General features: G+C 34.7%; 1 long non-coding RNA gene across 1 annotated transcript in view; it reads right to left on the bottom strand.

Moving 5' to 3' along the window:
• Window positions 1-1,542: 1,542 nt before the first annotated feature.
• LOC309635914 overlaps window positions 1,543-6,000 on the bottom strand; it is a 212,983-nt gene continuing 208,525 nt past the window's right edge. Inside the window, exon 2 of the long non-coding RNA XR_014249104.1 lies at window positions 1,543-3,131. This is a non-coding gene — a long non-coding RNA (uncharacterized lncRNA). The remainder of the gene's footprint in view (window positions 3,132-6,000) is intronic.

Below are 6,000 nucleotides of genomic sequence, written 5' to 3'. Positions count from 1 at the left end.
AAAGCAAAGAAAAAAAAATCCACTGACAGAGACATCTCAAAATCTTCACGGCAATGCTATTTTCTGTTTCTGTGCATACTGGACTCCACAAGCATAGAATAAACCTCCATGAGACCAAGCAGGGAAAAATTAATTACCAAAGTTCTGTAAAATAGTACTGGACAACATTTAAGTTTGTATCAGCCAGAGAGGAGACTCATTATTGAACATGTAGGAGAAACAGAAGCATAAAAATGTGACTTAAATCAAAAGAAAAATGAGTCAATAGAAATAGATTCAGGAATGTCAAAGATGACGGATGAGAAAAGAAATGGAAGATATTTTTTAAATAAAATTTCTATAGTAGAATAATACAATAGAAATTTTAAAATTAGTTAAATTAATAACATATTAGACAATGCAGTAAAAATGACGACTTGAAGTCTTACAAATAGTACTCTTCTGAGCTGAAATAGAGAGAAAACTGCAAACAAAGGCACAGCACTTCAGTAATATGTGAGACAATATTAAGTGGTAAAATATGCAAGTAATTCTAATATTAGGAGAAAAGGGTGGGATGGAAAATACTTAAAGAAATAATGACTAGTAATCTTATGAAAACAATAAACCAACGTATTTAAGAAGCTCAACAAACTCCAAGTAAGATTAAAAACACTAACAAAAATAAATCAGACTGCCAACTACAAACTGGCACTTGCCATTTACCTCTACAAGGATTAACTCATGAGCTGCTGCAGCTTCTGACCTTCAATACCCCCTGAAAGGAGTTCAAGGTGCGGATCAGGAATGAGGCACTCTGTGCTCTCGAAATAACTGGAAGAACAGGTCTTCAGATAGTTAGATATTTTTAGGAGAAGATTTTATAAGCCCAACTCTTGCATCTCCTAAATCCTTCATGGTGACATCTGCTCCTTGTGACTAGCAGTAGCCTTCATGAGACTAGCAGCAACCTTCTGTAAAAATGTGTGCTTGATTGCATGTAGTCCCCCTTCACCAGATCACATATATACTGACCTTCCCCTCTACCTCTTCTGAGCAGTTTCTCAGAGCTATCTTAAGTGCTGTCTCCCAGGCTATAGTCCTCATTTTGCTCCCCAATAAAACTTAACTCACAACTCTCACATTACGTTGTTTTTTTTTTTTTCAGTCAACAAGATCACAATACATCATAACAAATTTCCAGGAAAAAAATCCTCTGAAATTAGAATTCTATATCCAATAAAAAAGTCATTCAGAAATGAAATAAAAATAATAACTTTTTTTCAGACAAGCAAAGTGAAAGAATCTGTTGCCAGGAAACTTGCATTATAAGAAATGTTAAAAATAGGTCGTCACATGGATCTACATAAAGAAAAGCACTAGAACTGGCAAATATGTGGGTAAATGTATAAGGTATTTTCTGCATTTAAAAAATGTATTTAAAAGAGAATTGACAAAGTAAAAAACAATAGTGCAGTGGGTTTTATAACATATAGGACCAAAATGTATGGCAATAATAGCACAAGGGGCAGGAAGAAGAAAATCAAAAAATAGAGTTTAAGGTTTTCATATTTGGTGTGAACTGGTATAATATAATCTAAAGAGAGAGTGTGATAAACTAAAGGTGTGTATTATAAACCCTAGAGAAACTGCTAAAAAATAATAAAACAAAAATTATAGCATATAGGACAAATCATAAAAATTTTATTTAATTCAAATGAATGCAAAACAAAAGGAAATAAGGAGCACAGAACAGAGGCAGAAAAAAAGAGAAAAAAATAGCAAGATAATAGATTTAAACCAAATTGATTATTACATTAATGAAAATGATCTAAAAAGTGAAGTAAAAATTAGACATAGTTAGACTGAACAAGAAAGACCCAACTATATACTATTTACAACCAACTTACTTTCCCACTTTATGTGTAAATTAAAATATATAAGATGAAAGAAGACAAGCAAATGCTAAACATAACAAAGTTGGAGTGGCTGTACACATATCAGTCAATGTAAATGTCAGAAGAAGTAATAGTATTAGAATAAAGAAGGACATTTCCTAATGATGCAGGGTAAATTCATTGAGAAGACATAAAAATTCTAAATGTGAATACCCCTAACAATTGGACTTCAAAAAATATAGAGGAAAAACTGACCAACCTACTAAGAAAAATAGGTCAACTGATAGATATGTTTGGATATATCACCATTTATTTCTCAGTAATTGGTGGAACAATTACTGAAAATCAATGAAGTATATAAAAAACTCAAAAAATACTATCAACCAACTTTTCTAACTGCCATATTAGAACACTTAACACAACAACCACAAAATGCACAGAATGTGCTACATTCTTTTCACATACATATGGAAAATTTATCAAGATAGACCATATGTTATGCCATTAAAATATACTCAATAACCTTAAAAAAATGGAAATCATTTGGCATAGCTCTCTGATCCCAAGAGAATTAAACTGGAAATCATTAGCAGAAAGATTTCTAGAAAAAATTCATGGATAACTGGAAATGTAAAAACTCATTTCTAAATAGCCCATGTGTCACAGAAGAAATCACAAGGATATTGGAAAATACAAGAACTGAAAGGTAATGAAAACAAAACATATTAAAATTTGTGGGATGCAACCAAAAAAGTGCTTAGAGGGAAATTTGTGGCATCACATTCTTATACTAGAAGAGAAAAAAAGTCTCAAATCAATGATCTAAGTTTTCACTTTAGGAAACTGGAAATAGGAGGGAAAGTTAAATGAAAATAAGTATAAGAAAGGAAAAAAATAGAGACCAGAGAGGAACTCAAAGAAATAGAAAAACAATAGGGAAAATGAATGATTTAATTTGTATGACCTGGGCATATACCTGGAGAAAAACATAATTCAAAAAGATACATGCACTCCAATGTTCATTGCAGCACTATTTACAATAGCCAGGACATGGACGCAACCTAAACGTCCACCAACAGAGGAATGGCTAAAGAAGATGTTGTACATATATACAATGGAATATTACTCAGCCATAAAAAGGGACGAAATTGGGTCATTTGTAGAGACATGGATGGACCTTGAGACTGTCATACAGAGTGAAGTAAGTCAGAAAGAGAAAAACAAATATCATATATTAACTCATATATGTGGAATCTGAAAACATTGGTATAGACGATCTTATCAATATTTACAAAGCAGAAATAGAAATACAGACATAGAGAACAAACGTATGGATACCAAGGGGGTAAGCGGGGTGGGATGAATTGAGAGATTGGTATTGATATATATACACTGTTAATATTATGTATAAAATACATAACTCTTGAGAACCTACTGTATAGTACAAGAAACTCTACTCAATGCTCTGTGGTGACCTAAATGGGAAGAAAATCCAAAAAAGAGGGGATATATGTATATGTATAGCTGATTCACTTTGCTGTACAGTAGAAACTAACACAACATTATAAAGCAACTATACTCCAATAAAAATTAATTTAATGTTCTATATCTTGATTGTAATGGTAGTTATGTGGGCAAATTCACGGTAAAAATACAAAAAAAAAAGTATGCACTTAAAAGCGTTGCTTTTTTATTGTAAATTATCTCAGTAAAGTTTATTAATTTTTAAAAAATCAAAATGTAAATTAAAATATCCAGGTAAAGTTATTTTCCTTTTTTTTGGTAATACTTGTGTATTTTCTCTACTTTTGAACTATTTCTGTCTTACGAAAACAAATGGCTCTGTTACATTAAAATAAATTAAGACCCAGAGCATATTTGGTTCTAAATGATTATGACCTCCATAAAGAAAAGCTAGTGCATAGATGCAAAGTGTTGAAGTACTATTACATTCTGGACAAAACAGAATAAAATATGGATTCAATAAACACTGGTTCAATTACTGATATCAACATCTGCACTGGCCATTCCCCTCTCAGCCAACTCTGTGATTTTCAATGACAGTACCTTGGGAAGGATTCAGCAGAGAAGGTACAGATGGTGGTGCTGGACACTATGGAAGAGAGGGAGCTGAATAGTGGCGTCTAGGAAATATAGGTCACTGCGTTGGTGAGAGCTCTTATTTGTAGACAGGGATTACACTGTACTGGGCAGAAAGAGATCAAGTCAGAACATAAAAAGAGAGAGGACTGAAAACAGATTCTAAGCTAAACCTCAGGGAATGATTGTTAAAATCCACCATACAACAGGGATTTCAAAGAAGCTGATTTTTCTACCTCACCCAGGAGGCTGTAGATAAAAAGCTGCAACTGCACAACTGCTCCACCTCTGCTATGATCAGGAAGGCACTGACTTAGGAAACCACTGGCAAAACCTAAAAAATTCTGCCTTGGCCATGATCCATGACAAAAGAAAATGGAGGCTGCATGCTGTGCCCTCCTTCTATGTAGTTCAGTTTCAAATTATAGACTTGGGTTTGTGCATCCCAAAACAAATCAGGGACCCTGGCCACAAGAGCATCATCAGAAATCCTAATTGCAGGCTTTAGCTTTGAGAATTTGGAATTGAATAAGAAAGCCTAGAAAGTGCTTGAACTCACTGTTTAGTGAAGCAATTCAAAGACCCTGGGGGCACCACCAAAGATCTCAATTGTTGCAAAAGTTAAGTTTGCAACAATTTTAGGGTCCATTTGTATATTTGTTAGGTTAGCTGCAGACTGCATTAACACATAAACTAAGATATGTAGTTGTTGCAAACAATGGAAGTTTAGACTAGGTAACAGACACAGAAAGCTAAATTAGCAACAAATGTTAAGGTCTAGGTGGACTTTAGTTCTGGTATAAATCTTGTTAGGGAGGAAGACATTTTCCTCTACCCTTCTAGGGTCTCCTGATTGGACTAAGAATTAAATTGACATGAGAAATTTAACAGGAGAAAATTAACAGGAGAAAACCAAATGAAAGTTTAATAACATGTATACATAAGAGAGACCCAGGAAAACTGAGTAACTCACCAAAATGGTAGAAACCCTCACCTTAAGTACCATCCTCAGTGAAAGACAAAGAGGATGTTAGGGGTGGGGAGAGTCAGTTATAGAAGGTTACCAAGAAAAGCACAATAAACAAGGGTAAGGTTGTAAACAGATTTCAGTCATTGACTTCTTCACTGATAACAGTTTGTAGAGATTTGGTTATCTTCTTAGTACACAAGGAATGCACCCTTACTAATGGAAAGTTCCCTTACAGATGTAAATGTTTACTATGAAAGGGTAACTCCTACTTGGTTTTAAGAGTTTTTCCCCTGCCTGCTGTTTCTTAGAAAATAACCAGTTTAAAATAATTACTATGCCAAAGAGACATATTTTGGGGTGGCAAATTCTGTTCCCCTCTACTCTAAACATGTTGGTCTACAAACAATAGCTCAATATAAGAGTAGGTTCTTTTCTTTATTATATAACAGCTCAGCATAGTTCCAGATTGAAAGGAATTCTATTTTCCGTGTGTGTGCCGTGGTCACTCCTGTGTTGTTTCCACTTCAATCTGACTGAAAAGAGAAAGAGATGAAGAATCATGTGTTGTAGAGATTTATGGAACAAATTTAGGAGTAGCAGGGTTCAGTTTTGCTCACAAAGGCATTGTTTAGATATCACTGATATGGCCACACCTAACTGCAAAGGAGATTGGGAAACGTGGTTCAGCTATGTGTGCAGAAAGAATGGAGATGGGTTTTGATGAAAAGCTACCAATCTCTGCCAAAATATAAAAGAGAAGTTGGGTGGTTGTGTAACCAAGCAGGACCCTATGGGGCCTTCCTGGGGCAGACCCCTCCCCCCCCCCCATATCCTCTGCTGTAGCTCCTCTCTGAAGTATTCAGATAATGGTATCTCTCGCATATTTCCTGACTTTTTCAGCTGCTAAAACCCACCACCAAATGGAAAAAATTAACTACTTGATGATCATAAGCATGTAGCCCCAGACCTTCTGGTGCCTAAGGATTGATAAAATTACATTCCTGGTCCCAGCCTGTTACCTCAACATCAACCAATCAGAACTGTGCATGAGCT

The sequence above is a fragment of the Balaenoptera borealis genome (assembly GCF_965194805.1).
Source record: "Balaenoptera borealis genome assembly, chromosome: 10".
Classification (NCBI taxonomy): Eukaryota; Metazoa; Chordata; class Mammalia; order Artiodactyla; family Balaenopteridae; genus Balaenoptera; species Balaenoptera borealis.
Note: the sequence above shows the minus strand (reverse complement) of the source record. Positions and strands in the feature narration are given on the sequence as shown.